The sequence below is a fragment of the Mesoplodon bidens genome (assembly GCF_964165515.1).
Source record: "Mesoplodon bidens genome assembly, chromosome: 13".
Taxonomy (NCBI): Eukaryota; Metazoa; Chordata; class Mammalia; order Artiodactyla; family Ziphiidae; genus Mesoplodon; species Mesoplodon bidens.
In genome coordinates, this window is record NC_138169.1 from 33012610 (window position 1) to 33030121 (window position 17512).

At 45.1% G+C, this 17512-nt stretch overlaps 1 protein-coding gene across 1 annotated transcript in view; it reads left to right on the plus strand.

The window, feature by feature from the left end:
- Positions 1-7051: 7051 nt before the first annotated feature.
- The window catches only part of L3MBTL4 (L3MBTL histone methyl-lysine binding protein 4), a gene marked incomplete at its 3' end in the record, with an annotated part of 382269 nt that continues 371808 nt past the window's right edge, over positions 7052-17512 (plus strand). Inside the window, 1 exon segment of the mRNA XM_081252127.1 lies at positions 7052-7097.

The window sequence follows — 17512 nt, forward strand, 5'->3', positions numbered from 1 at the left end:
CAGAGTTATATATAATCTAATAAGTAATTATAGTGAAACCCCAAATAATATAAATTCAATCTAGATGTGTGTAAACAAAATGTACGGGTACGTAGAAGAAAAAAAAGTAAAGCAACAAAATGCTTCAGGGAAGAGATGTCATGAGTGCTGAATCCTGGAAGATAGGTCACATTTCAAAACTGAGAAAAGGCTGTGAGTGAAGCGGGCTCCTGCATAAGGCTTCACAATCTGAAGAAGCAGCTCTCCCTCCCCAGGGGATGGTCTGTAAAGGAGTTTCTAAAGCACGCAGATCCAGTCAAGGTGACCAAGGAATGTCTCAAGGACTGGAATGCAAAAGGAAAGGACCTCAGTGAATAGTATCCCATCCAGCTGATGCAGCGTTTGGGTCTCTTAGCTGGAGGCACCCCTCCGAGAGAATCCTTGTATCAGACAGTTGTCACTTGTTGACCCCACCCAGTAAGAGAAGCCAGCTCTCCTGGTCCTGAGTTCATGGTCACTTGGCAATCTTTTAACCGTTTGCCTTCCTTTGTAGACTATGGTGGTGGGATTGTTCTGACCTGAAAACGTGGAATTTTTTGGCACTTAGGAGACAGCTAGGACCTGGGACCCTTTACCAGAGTGCTTGGACCGGGAGAAATGTCTCCTCCAGCATACAAAGAAACTATAAGGGACTAAAAATAACTGCACACATGCACAGTGGTGGCAAATTATGAACAATAAGATACAAAAAGGGCACAAATCAACTGTCATTTCTGAGGTGCTGGGAGGAGCAAAAGCAGGGTACTGCGCATGATCCCTGCACCCGGTACCACCAAAGGGGTGGGCACGCCACCTAATCTACCCCTGTGGCCTGCCCCCACTGTCACCCCATTTAAGGGACCAGTTTGCCCCACATCGAGGAGTGAGCAAGGGCAACTGTTTCTTGTTTTCTCTACCTTGTGCTGCAGCACGAGCCCCAATAAAGGCTTGCCTAAATTCCTCATCTGGCTTCTTATCAATTTCTATTGATTAAAGACTCCAAGGACCCCGAATCGGTAACACTTATATCTATCAGTATAATTAGCACTCTTGTATTTGGCTGGTTCCCTTAGCCTGAGTGCTTCTGGGGTGTTAACAAACTCAAGTTTCTGGACCTGCCATGTTGAGAACTAGACCCAGACCCTGAACTTGGTAACCCCTAGAGTAAGTGCCGTGTGTGGTGAAACATGTCATGTGGAGACAGCTTATTTCTTCCAAGATGGGTCCACAGCAGAGGCAGGAATCACAACCCCCTTTCCTAACATTTAGCGTGTGTTCATCATATTATACCACCTGTTATGTTTTAGAGAAGGCATTCTAGCTACAGTTGTTTTGGGCTTATTGCTATTCAAGAAAATATGAATTGCTTACTTCTGAATTTTCTTTTTTTCTTTTTCTACGTCTCTCACCTTAGAGATAGCATGGGTATGTCATCAATATCTATGAAAATAAGATTAAAGGCATGGATAGCTCTCCTTCTGTAGTTTTCACGCCCTTCTCCAAATCCTATTAGTTTATTCAGTAGAGGTTGCACTGGGAAGTGAAGTTTGCATATTGATGTGAGGGTTCTTACCTTGTTCAGTTTACATAGACTCTAAGTATCATCAGAAATACTGTAAGTTGGATTTCTAAAAATTCAAGAGAATATACCTGGGAACAGTGTTTTTATGCTACTTTTTGATAGCTTTGTTCTACTAAAAAAGTACAGGTGTGAAAATAAAAAGATTTCTATACAGATTTTAAGTCATTAACTCAAAATACTATAATATACATATTACCTTGTTTTTGAAGCTTTTGGTATAATTTCTTTAAAATTAGTTTTAATTCTTCACTATTATCTACACAATGTCTTTCTGAACCAACACTGACATTTAAGTAGATCTCTGTGCAATTATTTATATCTAAACCCATTAAAGGAAGTCTAATTTTGGACAGTCCACTTAGGGAAATACTGCTGTAACAGAGAAAATGTAACAGAAAATATAGTGTGGTGTAGGTAAAATTATTAACAACGGCATTAATATGAAAATAAACTTTATGATAATAACTACTGAACATAAATGGTGACCAATGAAATGATTTTCGCTGCAATGGACAATTTACTTGTGGAGCAAGCATAGAACGCTGTTAAGAAAACTTTTCGTCAATGACACTGTGCTTAACTCTTGCAAATGGTCCTAAGTATATCCTAGGAAACAATCTTGAGTTTTAAAAACAAATCTGTGCGGCTTCCCTGGTGGTGCAGTGGTTGAGAGTCCGCCTGCCGATGCAGGGAACACGGGTTCGTGCCCCGGTCCGGGAAGATCCCGCAAGCCGTGGAGCGGCTGGGCCCATGAGCCATGGCCGCTGAGCCTGCGCGTCCGGAGCCTGTGACCCGCGACGGGAGAGGCCACAACAGTGAGAGGCCCGCATACTGCAAAAAAAACAAAACAAAAAAACCCAAAAAACAAATCTGTGTCAACGGCCAAGCCTGCTATTGATTAGATAATAAAGCAATGTAATTTAATTCTAATTGGAAAAAATAACGTATACGCTTATAAAAATAACATATATATATATATATAACATATAAAAATGAAATAAAAACACCCAACCAGAAAAAATTAAATAAATGTAGCAAATTTTAAAATGGAGTGTTCCTTGAATAAAGCTGATAGCTGTCTTAGCAAATGGGAAGGTTTTGTTTCAACCTACCCACCATGACTCTGCTCTGTTTTGACTGACCTGCAGAAAGGAGTTCTTCTGTGTTTACCATGCCACCCGGAGGTCCTAACCTAACAAGAGACCATCCTTATCTATCTGGTCAACATCAGCTTTGCTACTTAGAGTCTGTCAATGATTGAATTATAAAAGTAGAATGCCTAGTAACCATTAGCTTTCTAAATCCCAATGCTCATAATGGACCATTGGTAATACAGTAATCAACAATGTGGCTATCTCATTTCAATCTGCAACTGTTCAAATTAAAGGTATTTACTACAACAGCTTCTGAAAAATTCTGTAATAAGTGCAGCAATGCATTTCTGCTTATATTTCCATATAATTTGAATAACAGTATTGTTTAAAATAGACGTCAGCTTCTTTGAATATAATCACGTGTTGTTGTCAGCACTGTGCACCCACAGATTTACACTTAAGTAACCCAGGATGAGGTTCTCTGTCTGTGTCACCTGTTTTATTGGGGCATCCTTTTTCTTATTTAAACCTAGCCCATGAAAACAGTGTTTCTGGTTTTGTAAATATAAGCCAAATATATACAATAAACATGTTGTAATAATAATTGTTTCCCCCCCAAAGTGAAGACAAGGTGATGTAAATTCACTATTTGGATTTCAATCCAGCTTTCTTCGATTTTCTATAATACTAATATTGGTATTTCTAAGAGGCAGGTGGAACTAGATGTAGCCTTAACTCTTTCTGTGCTGGGAACATTTTGATGTCTATATCATTGAGACCTGGAGTCTCAACGATAAACACCGCTGGTGTGGACTGGGTTACACTGCAGTGATCGAAGCTCCTACCCTTCACCAAAAACCCTATCTGTGACCAGGCAAGGAGCAGGGAAGAGGAATTCTCATCCACCCATTGAGCTGCACACTAATATCATGCAGTCAGGTGTGCAAGTATGCAAAGGTCATACCCTGAAGGGTACCTGTTGTCATAGAAATACATCACAACTCCATAAGGTCTTCAGCATAAACATGTTAAAATGGGGTGAAAATAAGTACTCCACTTTATTAGATCTTCTTTAGATGTTCTCTCTACATTGAATCCTTCTGCTTCCCTTTTTCTCTTTGACTCAAATCTCTTTTACTTAACTGATTAGGGTACAGAACACAGTTTGTGCGTGTTTGTACTTGTAAATTTCTATGATCATGGTTCCTAATTTAAAAACTGCATTAGCAAAGGATTTTATATTTCTATCTTTAATAACAACACTAAATGATGTTTCTACCAAAGGACCAGTCTCACCTGAAAAACAAAAGTTTTTGGTTTATGGTAGTCAACAACAAATCAGAATGATCATTTTGGAAATTACCGTTAATCGTTTTAAATTATTGAACTTCTTGCTGGAAGCAACAAATTAATATTTATTTTATACCTACCAGCTATTATGTGTATACTAGAATTTATACACAGGACACTTTCATGAAAGGAAGTGTCACGAAATACAGTCTTCAGTTACCAGCTACTTTTAATTATAAGCCAGAATAAATGATGTAATAAGTTCCTCCCCAAACCAGTGACAATGCTTTGTGAAAGCCTCACGTTAACCAGCGAAACCGTAAGTTCCCTGAGGGCAGGGGCTCAGCGGCCTCTCCCGTTTCCTTCTCCACCTCAAGCAGCTACAAAAGGGTCCCTGAACATCTGTTGGGGCCACCTGAAAAGTCTCCTTTTATTTTGAAGTGGTTTCCGCGGACGCGCGTGTAGCAAAGTCAAGAGCGGGAAAAGGGCAGCGGAGAGGGGGTAGCAAAATCAGAGGGAGCGGCAGGACGGAGAGGAATCGGAGGGGAGGAGGCAAGTGAACCCCGAGAGCCGGGGAGAGGCAGGCTGCGCGCCCCGTGCCGCGACGCCGGAAGGGGGAGCTGGACCCACGTCCGCCGGGCTCCCCGGAGCGACCCCCTGGCTGCAGTTGGGGTGGGAGCATGCGCGCGGAGCTGCCCCCGGCCCCGGCCCGCCCCGCCCCGCGCCGCACGCCCCTCCCGCCCGCACCGCCTGGCCCACGGCGCCGCAGACGGGTTGCCCGAGCCCAGCTGCTCCGGCTCGCGTCCGGGCCTGTCGCCCAGGCGGCGTTTCGGGCGGCGCGGCTCTGCTCCGGGTAAGGAGGGCGCCGCCGCCCGAGCCGCGGGGCCGCCGCCCCGGGTGCTCCTGCCCCGGGTGCCCCCGCTCCCCGCCAAGCGCGCGTCGCCCGCGGCGGGGCCGGGCGGGGGGCGGCGGCATTTGGGAGTCGCCTCACCCCGCGCCGTGTCTTTCTCTTTCGCCGGCGGGCGCGGGCCGGGCTCCCCCGCGGGGCGCTGCCCACTTGTCGCCCACTTCGGACGGGACGGGCCGGGGCGGGGACGGCAGGACTCCCGCGGCCCTTGGGCCCCCGCGCGGGGCGTCGCTTCCTCCTGGGCGGGACGTCCCCGCGGCTCCCGTCCTGTGGGCCGAGACCCGAGCCCAGAGTCCGCCCGGCCCGGCGCGGGGACGTGGGGGCCTGGGTCGCACCTGCCGCCCTCCCCGGGGACCCCGCCCAGAGCGCGGCGGGCTGGGCTCACCTGGGCGTCGAGCGGTTACTTGCGGGGTCGGTGCGGGCGTGTCCCCGAGGTCGGGGCGCTCCGGCGGGCTCTGGCCCTGCCTTTTACGTCCCGTGGTGATAGATGAAAGTCTGCAGAACGTGCTGTATTCCAGATGTGCCTCCATACACTTAGCGGGGCATCGTTGATCCGTCCATGCCAGGGAGTGGAAACTTAGTAAAAGGACGGCCTGGGCTTTGTTACTGTTGAGGCTGCAACGTGTGGAAGCCCAGGGAAGGCAGCCCGGTGGGGACCCCCTCGGCCAGGCCGTGGCCATGCCCACCACTCAGTCTCCCTGCAGGTTACTCGGTCTACACCTTGCCTGAGGCACCGGCTTCGGAGATCCTGCTGTTGGAGCTGGTCTCTAGATGCTCCTGGAGGGCTCTGGTCTCAGTCCTTAGCCGACATAAGCGTAGTGGGGTCTCCTGGTGTTTTCGAAAAGGTTAAAGTGCCAAATAGTGGCGGTGGCGTGCACTTTGTTTTTGATCCTTGGTAATATAAAGACTTTGAATGCATTTAGCTCTTCACAAGATGCTAAGTAGCCTCAATTACTCCTTATTGTACCTGAGAATCCAGAGAAAGCTTTCAGAGTAGAGATCTTTGGAGCATCCAAATGGATTGGATTCTGCTATACTCAACTTGGTGTGTAACTGGTGAGTAGTAAGGAAGATGAGCTTAAAACTGCTATTTATTATGTTCTCAGATTGTGAGGCACATCGATGGATTTGTACTGCAGGTGACCTTGACTGTGGAGTTGTTTACTTCGCACACACTATTGGGGTCAAGAGAAGTATTAAGCTTGGTCTCCCTCTGCAGCCAGCTCTCAATCTGTTTCCTAAGAAAGGGTGTTGGTGGGAAGGTGATCTGGTGAAGACAGAATTAAGGAAAGTTAAGGAACTGCCCTAACTTCTGCTTTAAAGAGAAGTAAGTGTATTTTTAAGTTCATTGTAAGAATCTTAGGTGAGCTCTGCCATCTGTATATTTCTTTGTAGTCAGTAGCTGTGTGATTTGTATCTTAAATTACACTTCTAATTCATTTTTACTTAAAAAATTTTCAATTGTCATTCGTATAATTAATCATCTCCTGCGTATGGTCATACATTCATATGACAAACCACTAACAGCTTGACTTTTGGTGTGTTGAGGAGATAAAACTTGCAGACCAAACACTTGTGAACAAAATGATATGACGAGGCAATATATAGGATCTGAGACTAAAACAATCTAAAATAAAATGCCAGCGTTATGAAACAGACCGTGGTCAGAGGGTTTGTCAAGGAGAAGGTCTTTGGGGTCTGGAGTGATGAGAAAAGAACCCAGAAGGAGTCGGGCCTTGAGCTGAATCTTGTGTAGATGGATAGAAGGAAGTAGCGTGTGGGAACCTAGGAGGGAGAAAGGGGGTCTCATGCCCCCAAAAGGATGATTATGATTTATTTAGAACAAAGAGAAAGTATCTGCAGGGCCCAGTTTGGGCACTGTGGACATACATGCTCTCCCCACCAGCCCCTACCCTCCCAAACGAGAAAAGGTCTATTCATTTTTCATGATTCATCATAATTTCTCCTGTGCGAAGGCTCTCCCGATTCTCACAACCCGAGTTCCTCCCTTTGACTTGCACTTTTCCTGGTTCATCTGTATATAAACACGTTCTTTTTTAATGGCCCAGACTTTGGATTTTGCCATTTTCTTTTTATTAATTTTAAAAAATTGAGGTATAGTTGACATATAACATTATTTTATGTTTCAGGTGTGCAACAAACACAGTGATGTGATACATGTGTGTATTGTGGAATAATTACCACGGTAAGTTTAATTAACATTCATCACCTCACAGTTACAATTTTTTTTTCTTGTGATTGAGGACTTTTAAGAGCAACTCTCCCAGCAACTTTCAAATATGTAATACAATATTATTAACTATAGTCATCATTAACTATAGTCATCAAAAAAAAGTTGTATATATTCTTCAAGACTTAGTTTCTGTCTTTAAGGAGCATATATATGTCCTTTAAGGGCAGGAACAGGTCCTCATTTCTCTTTATTCAGAGTGTTTTGGCACCGTGGTCATAGCTTTTTAACGTAAAGGATAACAACCCTCTGGTGCCTGGCTTGGTACCTGGCGGGTGCTTTAAGCACACACTCACCGGGTATCTGGAGGGTGCATCCCGGGTGGGAGCAGAGGCTGGGTGGGAAGGCAGCGGTCAGGAAGCCCATTGGATGATGAAGGAGGACTTGCAGCTGGAAGGCCTGGAGTTGTCACCTTGAAGGGCAGGGAGGGCGGAAAGCCACTGGGAGTGGGGGAGCAGTGCAGGAAGCACCAGACGACCCCCATTCCTCCCAGTGTGTCTTAGGGTCCCTTCTTCAGAGCTGAAGGAGATTTGACAATCACCATTAAATGGGTCTTGATTGTTTCAATTAATTCTTTTTATGAAGAACACTGCTGCTGTGAATTGGGGACGTTGGCAGGAGAGCCACGTTGGAGAGTTGGGAGCAGACAAGTTAAGTTTTTAAAAAGCTGCATTCACAGAGCGGCTGCAGTGGTGAGCTTGGAGAGGGGCGCTCTGATGTTGGGCTGGGAGAAAGCCAGCCAGGAAGTCTTCAGCTGTCACAGGGGTGACAGTAAAAGGAGCACGGGTCGGAGCGAGTGAATTACCTGGAGAGGAGAGAGCGGTTCCCTGACTGGTGACTGAGGCTCCTCCACCCACTGAATGTGTCCCTGAGAGAAACCAAGATGGTCAGAAGGTGCAGGGGTTGGGGGGGAAGCAGGCAGCCAGTGATGGGGAGCCCCTGCAGGACCAGAGGGGGAGCTCTGTGTTAGGTCCGTACTGATGAAAAATCCCAGCTGAGGAGATGGAGTTGAGCTTGGCTAGAAGGAGGTGACGGTGGTAGCAAGGCTCAGTGTGAGCCGTCGGTGGTGTTTTGCTTTCTGTGTTAGGTGTATACATGCTCCCCTTTCTTGTGAATCGTGGTTTGCAGTTTACAAAGCATTTCCACTTTGTAGTGTTGGTGAACATTTTGAGGGTAGTTTATTGTGAAGAAAGTGAAGAAGTGAAGAAAACTATTGAGGTCCATCAAAAAAAACAGTGGACATACTTCCAAAGGGCCCTTGCGGAGATTAATATAAATATGGATATTATCTTGGACTTAAGCAAAATAAAGCAAAAACAATGAATTAGAATATATTTGGGAGAAATAAAACTCCAGTTACTTCACACACATAATATCTTTTTTTTAAACACTTGCACTACTCTTTTTTTAGAACTGTGCCTTAGAAGAATTTACCCCTATTTTATTTTGCAAATACAGTTTTCCTCAGTAGCAGTGGAAAAACGAAACCTTTGCCCTGAGCCCATCAGAGCTGTTTCTCTGCTCCTCCGGCCCCATGTGTACCTTCTGGGAGGATTCACTGCAGGAGGGCCTCCTGCTCCGGGAACCTCCTGATCTTTTCTTCTTCCTGTTGTGTACAAGGCGTTTTCTTAATGAGCCTAGACATTGTGGAGAAGGCTTGTGCATCCCTTCTGATGATGGATCTTAGGTGATGAGAGTCTGGTGGCTGCCACAATTAATAATTGATTGACAGCTCATTTGGAAGTTACCAGGTGGGGGACGTGGGAGACAGAGCAGCAGGGATGCATCTTTGGTCCCTGTGCCTGGCCAGAGGACGCATTCAATTAGAGGGACAGGTGGACAGCAGGACGCTTTCATACACAGCGTTTTGGTGTGTAAGCTCTTACAATAGCTTTTAAGATCGTGATAGCTTTTTTTTTTTTTTTTTTTTTTTTTGTGGTACGCGGGCCTCTCACTGTTGTGGCCTCTCCTGTTGCGGAGCACAGGCTCCGGAAGCACAGGCTCAGCGGCCATAGCTCATGGGCCCAGCCGCTCCGCGGCATGTGGGATCTTCCTGGACCGGGGCACGAACCCGTGTCCCCTGCATCGGCAGGCAGACTCTCAACCACTGCGTCACCAGGGAAGCCTGCGTGATAGCTTTTTAAAATAAAAAAAAAAATTATTGAAGTATAGTTGATGTACAGTGTTGTGTTAGTTTCTGCTGTATAGCAAAGTGACTCGATTATGCATATATATATATATATATATATATACCTTCTTTTTCATATTATTTTCCATTATGGTTTATCTCAGGAGATTGAATATAGTTCCCTGTGCTGTACAGTAGGACCTTGTTGTTTGATAGCTTTCAGATTAAATCATGGTTGCCCTACTTACTCCCTGGTGTTTTGAGGGGTAGTGAATTAAGGAACCTAAATGGGGATTAGGCATTTTTGCTGGGCATCCACTTTGTGTCTGTTGTGTGCGGTGTGCATGGGGGTGACTAGTGCAGACAACTCCTGCCGTAATGGAGCGAATAGTCCAGCGAGGGGACAGACATTAAACAATCTCCCCCATAAATGTCTAAGGACAGACTTGAAGTGTATTATGGGAAAGACCAACAGAAGTCCCTAATTTGGTTTTGTGGGTAGAAGAGGCGTCTCTGAGAAGAGGAGCCACTGACCAGGCAGGGGGCAGGGCAGAGAGAAGTTGAGGGAAGGGAGGCACGTGTGCGAAGCAAGAAGGGGGAGGGCGAGGCCCAGGGTGGGCGAGGGGCTGGGGGAGTCAGGGCCTGAGCGGGAAGCCCCAGGAAGGACGCGCTGAGGGTCGTGCATTCTCTTCTGCTTCCCACAGGAAGACTTTGCAGGGGCTGAGCAGGGCGTGGTGGAATCTGCTTTGTGTTGGGTGAGGCTCCCGTGGGCTGCCGCCTCTGGAATACTGTGCCGGTGGCAGGACCAGTTAGGATGCCACCTCGGGGGTCCCGGTGAGGGGAGCTGGGTGTGGAGATGGGCAGAGATGCAGGGGCTCCAGGAGTACTTTGGAGGTAGAATCTACAAAATTGCTTATGGATGGGAGGGTAAAATTACTACCCTGAATTTTCACATGAGAAACTGGGTGAATTTTCGTAGATGGGGGAAAACTGGGATGAAGCAGACCTCGTAATGTGGCTTTGACCGTTTTTCCTGTGTAAGACCCACTGGATGCTGGTTATTTTTAGGGAGACAACTTGGTGTGGTTGTGACATGTGTCAGGCACCCAGCTTTGTGCTTGGCACATGGTTTTGGAGTTTAACAAATGTGGGCTTTCTTTCCCTTTTCTGTGGCTGTGTTTTTTTTGTATTCTGCTCAGCTCATACCAGACCTACCGGCCCTCTTGAATTGGAGCAGCAGATCTGTCTGCAGGTGGACACGTGTGCCCAAGTGCACGCGGTCTCAGGGCGGCCATCAAGCAGCCTTGCGGGGAGCATTTTCAGCCCTGACCAGGAAGGTCTAAAATGACCCGGTATGCTGTGTGGACCATCTGTTTCTCAGTTTTCCCTGCAGCCTGGTGTCCCAACACTGATCTCAACACCAGGAGACCCTCCAAGCCCCTGAAAGGTCTCTGGCCCTGCAATTAGGAGCCATTGCTTATTCTTCGTGGTTCCTTCTTTTGTGAGTACATCAGACTTAAAAATGGGACTTTCTCGAGTGACAGCAGCTACAAAATTGCTCTTCGTCACTATTATTATTGCTATAACTTCTTTCTAAGTAAAAATGAAGGAGCAGGTTACAGACATGATTCCAGGCCTGTATAAGTGGATCCAGGTGAGCACTGGTCCAATCCAAGGCCCAGTTCATAGATGAGCACATGTGCTGCTCTTGCCTTTGGTTTTCTAGATGGAGCCATGCAGGGTACCTTGACTTGGCACCGTTTGGCAGATGGGGTTCAGACCTAAATCCGGGGTCACCAATTTCGATGTCAGGGGCTAGGCAGGGAAGGGAACTGAGTGAAGCTGGCAGAGAGAAGAAAACTCAGCGTCCTCTTGATTTTGCTTTCATTTTCTCACGTTTGAAACCTGCGCACAGGCACTTGTTTAGTATAAGGAGTTCTCTAAGTACAAAGATAGTGAGAGGGAGGAAAATCCCCTCAGTACCATGGAGCAGTAGGGAGTGGTGGAGACTGTGGCCAACTACTGCCCCTATATGTTCTAAAGGGGTAGGTATTATTTTTTAAAAAACTACCCCAAGTTGGAAACCTGCATTAAAGTAAATGTGAAACCTCCCTATTTAAAAGTGCGGGCTCCCTAGTAGGTGCTAGGACACTGCCAAGGTAAACAGAGTATGTTTGCTGACGGATACCGTTTGTGGCTGTTTCACAGCCTCTGACTTGTGGGGTCGGCTCCATGATGTGCTGAATGTACTTTCCTTTACTCACGTGGTTTTCCTTCACTCATCCTTCACTTTCTTATTAATCCTGATGGAAAATATCAGCAAGCACATCAGCTTCTTATTCTGCTGATTCCTGTCATTTAAGTCTGACGTGATTAAACCTGGTAGTGAGGAGTGGGCAGCTGGGCCCAGCCCTGTGACTCTGTAAGGCACATGCTTGTGTGAGAGGCTAGAGTTATCAAACTCTGGGTAGAACCTAGGCTTTTTAAAGCTTTCCATCATGCTTCTCTGGAATTTTAAAAACATATTCCTGTGTTAAAGTGTTTCTTTTTAACCAGTTGTCTTAGGGGTTGTGTGACTTCAGGACACTACTTTTTGTATGATTGGAGGGGACGGTGCTTTCTCTTGCCTGTGGGCTCTTGCTCATTTGTACCTGGTTTTCTCGTTGTGAATTTTCCTCCTCCAACAAGCCTCCAGGCATCCCTAAAACTGGGTTTCACCCCCTCTTCCCTGTGCTTTCCTACTGCGATGTGCCATTGTGCGTATTTCACTCTGAAGGGTAGAGCTTTGGTCCCCACGGAACTTTTTGGGTTAAGTGAGGGCTTGCTCAGTTCACTGTATCTTTCCAAAGCCCAGCGATTGCCTGACACGTGTTAGACACCAGTAAACGAAGGTTGAGTGATTTTGATTCAATTAGTGACAGGCTCATACAGAAAAGAAATTCCACAAAATCCCTAGCATTTGGGGATTCTGTGACTATCCAGCTTAGACTTTGAGTTTGATTGAAAATGTAAGCACTGACCTTTCAGCCACTCATTTTATTATTATTATGGTCACATGTCAAAGGAAATATAAAGGTTCTTCTCTTTTGCTTTATGGAAAAGAATATCCTTTGATTCCAGATCGTTACACCCTTTAGTCCTGGAACTAGATATCATCAAGGTGAATTATTAGAGATGCCGACATGGCGCTTTCAAATCTATATTTTATGCACTCAGTTTCTGAGGATGGTTAGAACAAAGACTTTTTTTCTCCCTTTCTCTTTGAAAAGTGAGCTCGCTGTGATTTTATTCCCACATGGTATGTGGATGTTTTTCGGGCAGCTTAACGCATACAACTGAGCTTAGAGTAGGAACCATCAAGGCTGACAGACCAAGAATTTGAGACGTCATCACCAGCACAGGAGAGCAGATCCCATGCTTAGAGAGATTCCCAAGTTGATAGACTTCTGTGTAGGGTGATGAGTATATTTCATTTGTTTTGTTAATCGAATGCCACAGATACTTGGTTCTTTTCAGAAAGGAAATAGTATGTTGCTGGGTCCTGCATCCTATGTAAATTAGCAGCCGCCCTGTGGATGGAGCCTGCGTACAGAATGGAGGCGTCCCCCTTCCAACTGTTGCCATCTTTGTGTTTTGTGTGAATGCAAAGCCCGTCTATTTTAGAGCAGACGATCATATGTGATCCTTAGGACCACTTTATTCTTCTACTGTGAGGACAAGGAGAATATCACTCCCAGTCTTTTGAGAACCGGCTCACGCCTGTGTCCAAAACACACAGTGTCTATGGAGTAAATGGAGAGAGGAAAAAGAAAGGAAGCCATGCAGGGTACAGTCATACATTAATCACCAATGTGATTCGCAAGGTGTGAGGTTAGTGGGCCTGGTTTTTTTTTTTTTTTTTTTAAACAGAGAACAGGAGTATTTATTTATTTATTTTAAAATTTATTTATTTATTTAGGGCTGTGTTGGGTCTTCGTTTCTGTGCGAGGGCTTCCTCTAGTTGTGGCAAGCGGGGGCCACTCTTCATCGCGGTGCACGGGCCTCTCACTATCGCGGCCTCTCTTGTTGCAGAGCACAGGCTCCAGACGCGCAGGCTAAGTAGTTGTGGCTCACAGGCCTAGTTGCTCCGCGGCATGTGGGATCTTCCCAGACCAGGGCTCGAACCCGTGTCCCCTGCATTAGCAGGCAGACCCTCAACCACTGCGCCACCAGGGAAGCCCCAGTGGGCCTGGTTTTAAATTGGGTTGATGTCCACATAAATTGTCTTTCAAGTTTCTAGAACTTTCAGCTCAAAGTAGCTGTAGCATCTACCGTAGGTCAACTATGGCTTATGAAGAAGCTTCATCCTGTCCCACATCTAGCAACTTAGACTTAGCATTTTCTTGAGTTTTAGGGAGTTTAGAAGTAATCTAATTCAGGTTTTGTCAGTCTCTACTATTAAGTCATTTTTTTATTCTGAGGGACTGTCGTGTGCATTATAGGATGTCTATAACAGCAGCATCCCTGGCCCCTACCCACTGAGTGTCTGTAGCACTTCTCCGCACTTAGTTGTGGCAACCAAAAATGTCTCTAGATGTTTCCAAAGGTCCCCTGAAGAGGGGCCAGAGAGAGCAGAATCGCCCGGGTTGAGATGGAGCCAAAGGGACGCTGAGATGCCAGCCCCACCCCTAGGGACACAGAGCCGAGTTTGTGGTTTCTGTGTATCGCATCAGGGAGGACGCACCGGTGTATTCGTGTATTTATTCATTCAGTGGTGCTTTTGAGTACCTACTGCACGCCAGGCCCAAGCACTGCGAAATACCCAGAATCAATCTGGGGAGGAGGCTTGCCAGGGACTGGCCCCTCAGACTCCACGGGAGAGGTGTGAAAATGTCAGTGCCTGTGCTGACAAAAAGGCACGTGCTTTCTGAAAGTAGAGAGGGAGGACACCTGCGTCCAGTCCCTGGTGCACAGGCGCTCTTGTTCTGCTCCATGTATGGTCCAGCAGAAGCTGACTTGGTGGGTTGCGCAGTGCAGGGCCAGTCACCTTCCCGCCGCCAGCTGGGTCCCATCACACCCCCCCTCCCCAGGGACCTGTGTCCCAGACAGGAGAAGCCCACGGCTTTAATCAGGCCCTTGTGGGGATGAATGGTGTGTTCAGGGTTGTGTTATTTCCAGATCATTCGTGTGGCCCCTGCTGGCATGTTGCATAAAAGAAGAAAGATAGTCACTTCCTGCAAATTGAAAAATCTCTGTCCTCACCTTCATGCGTTCTCACTGAGTGTTACATTACAAGTGAAGATAATAGAGTCAGCAGAATACATATGCCCTTCTGTACGAGGACTGAAAAGTTCTCCAACATTTCCTCAGGCTGAATCACTGAAAATGTCGGTCAAAACTGAAAATAAAATGAAATAGTTAATAACTTATTTTGAGGGGTGGCTTAATTCACTCACCTTCTTGAAGTTATTCTGATTTCCACCTAATCCACTCCTGAGTTTCCATAATGAAGGTCCCATAGTTACGTAAGCGCCCTGGTCTCTTTTATACCCTCCTTAGGGTCACGCTGACCCACTCGCAATGAGGATCTTCCTTCTGGGAATAAGAGAAGGGAACCTTTTAAAGAGGGGACAGGAAATGGAGCTTCTCCTCTTCATTTTGTTCCCAGAGTTTGAACGTGCCGCCCCTCCCAGACATGAGATGAAGCTAGAGGGGGTGATGGCACACCTGACCCCTAGTCCCTTTCACTTGGTTGTTGAACCGAATGTGGACGGAACAGGACCTGCTGTGCCCATGTTATCAACTCTTTGGTAACACGTGTTTGTAACATCCCACTTAGTATCCTGAAATAAGTTAGTAGGGAAATAACTCACCTATTCAGACTTCCAAAAAGTCAATATAATGTCCATATATAATAAGGGGAAGAAATAAATGGAAGGTAATTTATAGTAAAATGGTATGTGTTTCAAAATGTTTGGGTATGATTAGTCTAGAAAAAAAAATGAAGTCTTTGGATGCTTGTACCTACGGGTGGACTCAGTGTGAAAGGGACCAGTCAAAATGCTGACGCAGGGAGACTGCATCAGGCAAGGGTGTCTGAGCATCCATGGCTGCTTCTCCTGAAATGGTAGACAGCATTTGCTGGAATTCCACCTGAAACAAAGTAAAACCGTTCCTCCCTTTACACAGAGTTGCATTCCAGGGAAAGATAGGAAATATGAAAACCATGCAAAATACTTTTTGATTATATGTAAAATAGAATTTTGTTCAAGGTTTAGAGAAGCATAAATAGGGTTTTCAAATACATGAATGTCAGGTGGGACTGACTCTCACCTTTAAAAAGTGAGAGCCTTTGCAGTAAGTACCCTATTCCATTTTTTATCTAAACATAGGAATTGAGAATGAAAATTAGTTTTAGCATTTGGGGTTTACTCTTACGTGGTTTGTGTGTAACGTTCTAGTCCTTGTATGCAAACTGTTTTCCCCCTCATTTGTACTTTTACCTACACGTTATACGCCGTGTTGTTGCCCCGGTGCAGCTGCAGTCTGGGTACGTTTTGAGGTTTGGGGTGAGAATGGGGGTAGGACTGGATTCCAGTACATTCTTACAGCCTGAATACCATGTAAGAAGAAATGGGGGCTCCAACTTCCACAAAGTAATATTTTAATGGTGTTTGAAAACTAGTGAGAATTCAGAGCATGAAATGAAATATAGCATATGAAATGAATTCACAGTGATGTCTATAAATGGAGCCTGTAGGCACTCAAGTTAAATATGTGCCACATATGCTATTACACACCCCCGCATCTCCACGCTCACCCTCGCATATGACGACTTCGGGTTTATTATTGATTTGGGTAACTATTATTGTCCATGAGAGATATAAAGACATATTCCTCTTTCAGTTCAGTTTGTGACCACTGTAATTAGAATTAGATATAACATAAGATTGTGTTTAAAGGGTAGGGCATGTGGTTTTATGAAGTCTTTTTCTGATGATGCAAACTAGAGGTGAGAGTGGGCCAATGCATCAGGTAACTTCAAATTAAAATTGTGTCCTAGTCCAAGTGTGCAAATGGAGGGCACACTGTAAGTCATAGGTCCTGACACTCAGCAGTGAGGCTGGAGGAAAATGTGGGATTCTGAGCGGGGCAGCTCACTGGGTTTGGCCTCTGTCTGCCTTGAGGTTGGAGTGCAAAGCCTGTTGTCTCTCTGAACCTGTCTGTAGCCTACAGTTCTCAGGGGCTGTGTATTGATTTTGGGGGTGGGTATAGGCCGTTTTCTTGATTATTGCCTGTATGTGCAGAGTGTTCAGGAAGCTTCTCAAGAAGTTTACAAATATCAGACCCACAGATTTTTGCAGTCTTCTTTGATATCATCTCTGGCTTTTCTGTCACTCACTCTTTTGTCTCGTGTTTCACTCTATATCTATAGGCTGAGTGTAGAAACACTTGGGCAAATGCACTCAATGGTTTATCAGCTAATAATGGATTTACACTTATACCATATGTAAAGGAAACAGAAAATTGATGTATTAAGTTGTTTAAGGCTTACTCTGTGTTTTGGAAGGCTTGCTGAAGTATAATTTTTGGTAGACTTAACAGAAAAGAACTTTGCAAGGTCAGATGCAGAACATCCTAACTTGGTTTTCCCCCATATTTATTATTTAGCACTATATAAAGATATTTTTAAAGTTTATTTGGTATTTCTACCATACTTTATACTTTTAGAGCCTGTCCATATGGATGTTAGTTATTACTTTTTTAAAACTTGTGCTGATTTTGCTGCACGGTGATTGCTTAAGGTCAGAGTTCTTAGTGGCAGTTAACTCCTAGCCAGAGTGTTTAAGATATCTGTCTTTGTTTTTATTTAAAAGTTTTTCATTGGATAAAAATGTTACGTTTTACAGGTCATCAACTATCAAGAATTTCTGTAATAGAAGAAATGGTTTTCTGAGGGAACTAAACTGATCAGTGTTCTGAATATTTCAGTGTATCATATAAAGAAAATTCATATGAAAGATCTTCTTAAGGTTAACAATAAAATTTACTATGTTAATTTTCCATTAGTTATATAACCTAAAAGAGTTACTCATTTTCTAAGATGTAAGTACAGTGATGCTTGACATTTTGCTAGCTTTTGAGAAGATAGTAACTGCTGAACTTTGATAAATTATACCCAGTCAGTTAAGATAAAAATGAATAAGAAATAAATGGTTATGGCTGACAATTAACATACAGCAAAAACAACAACAACAAAAAA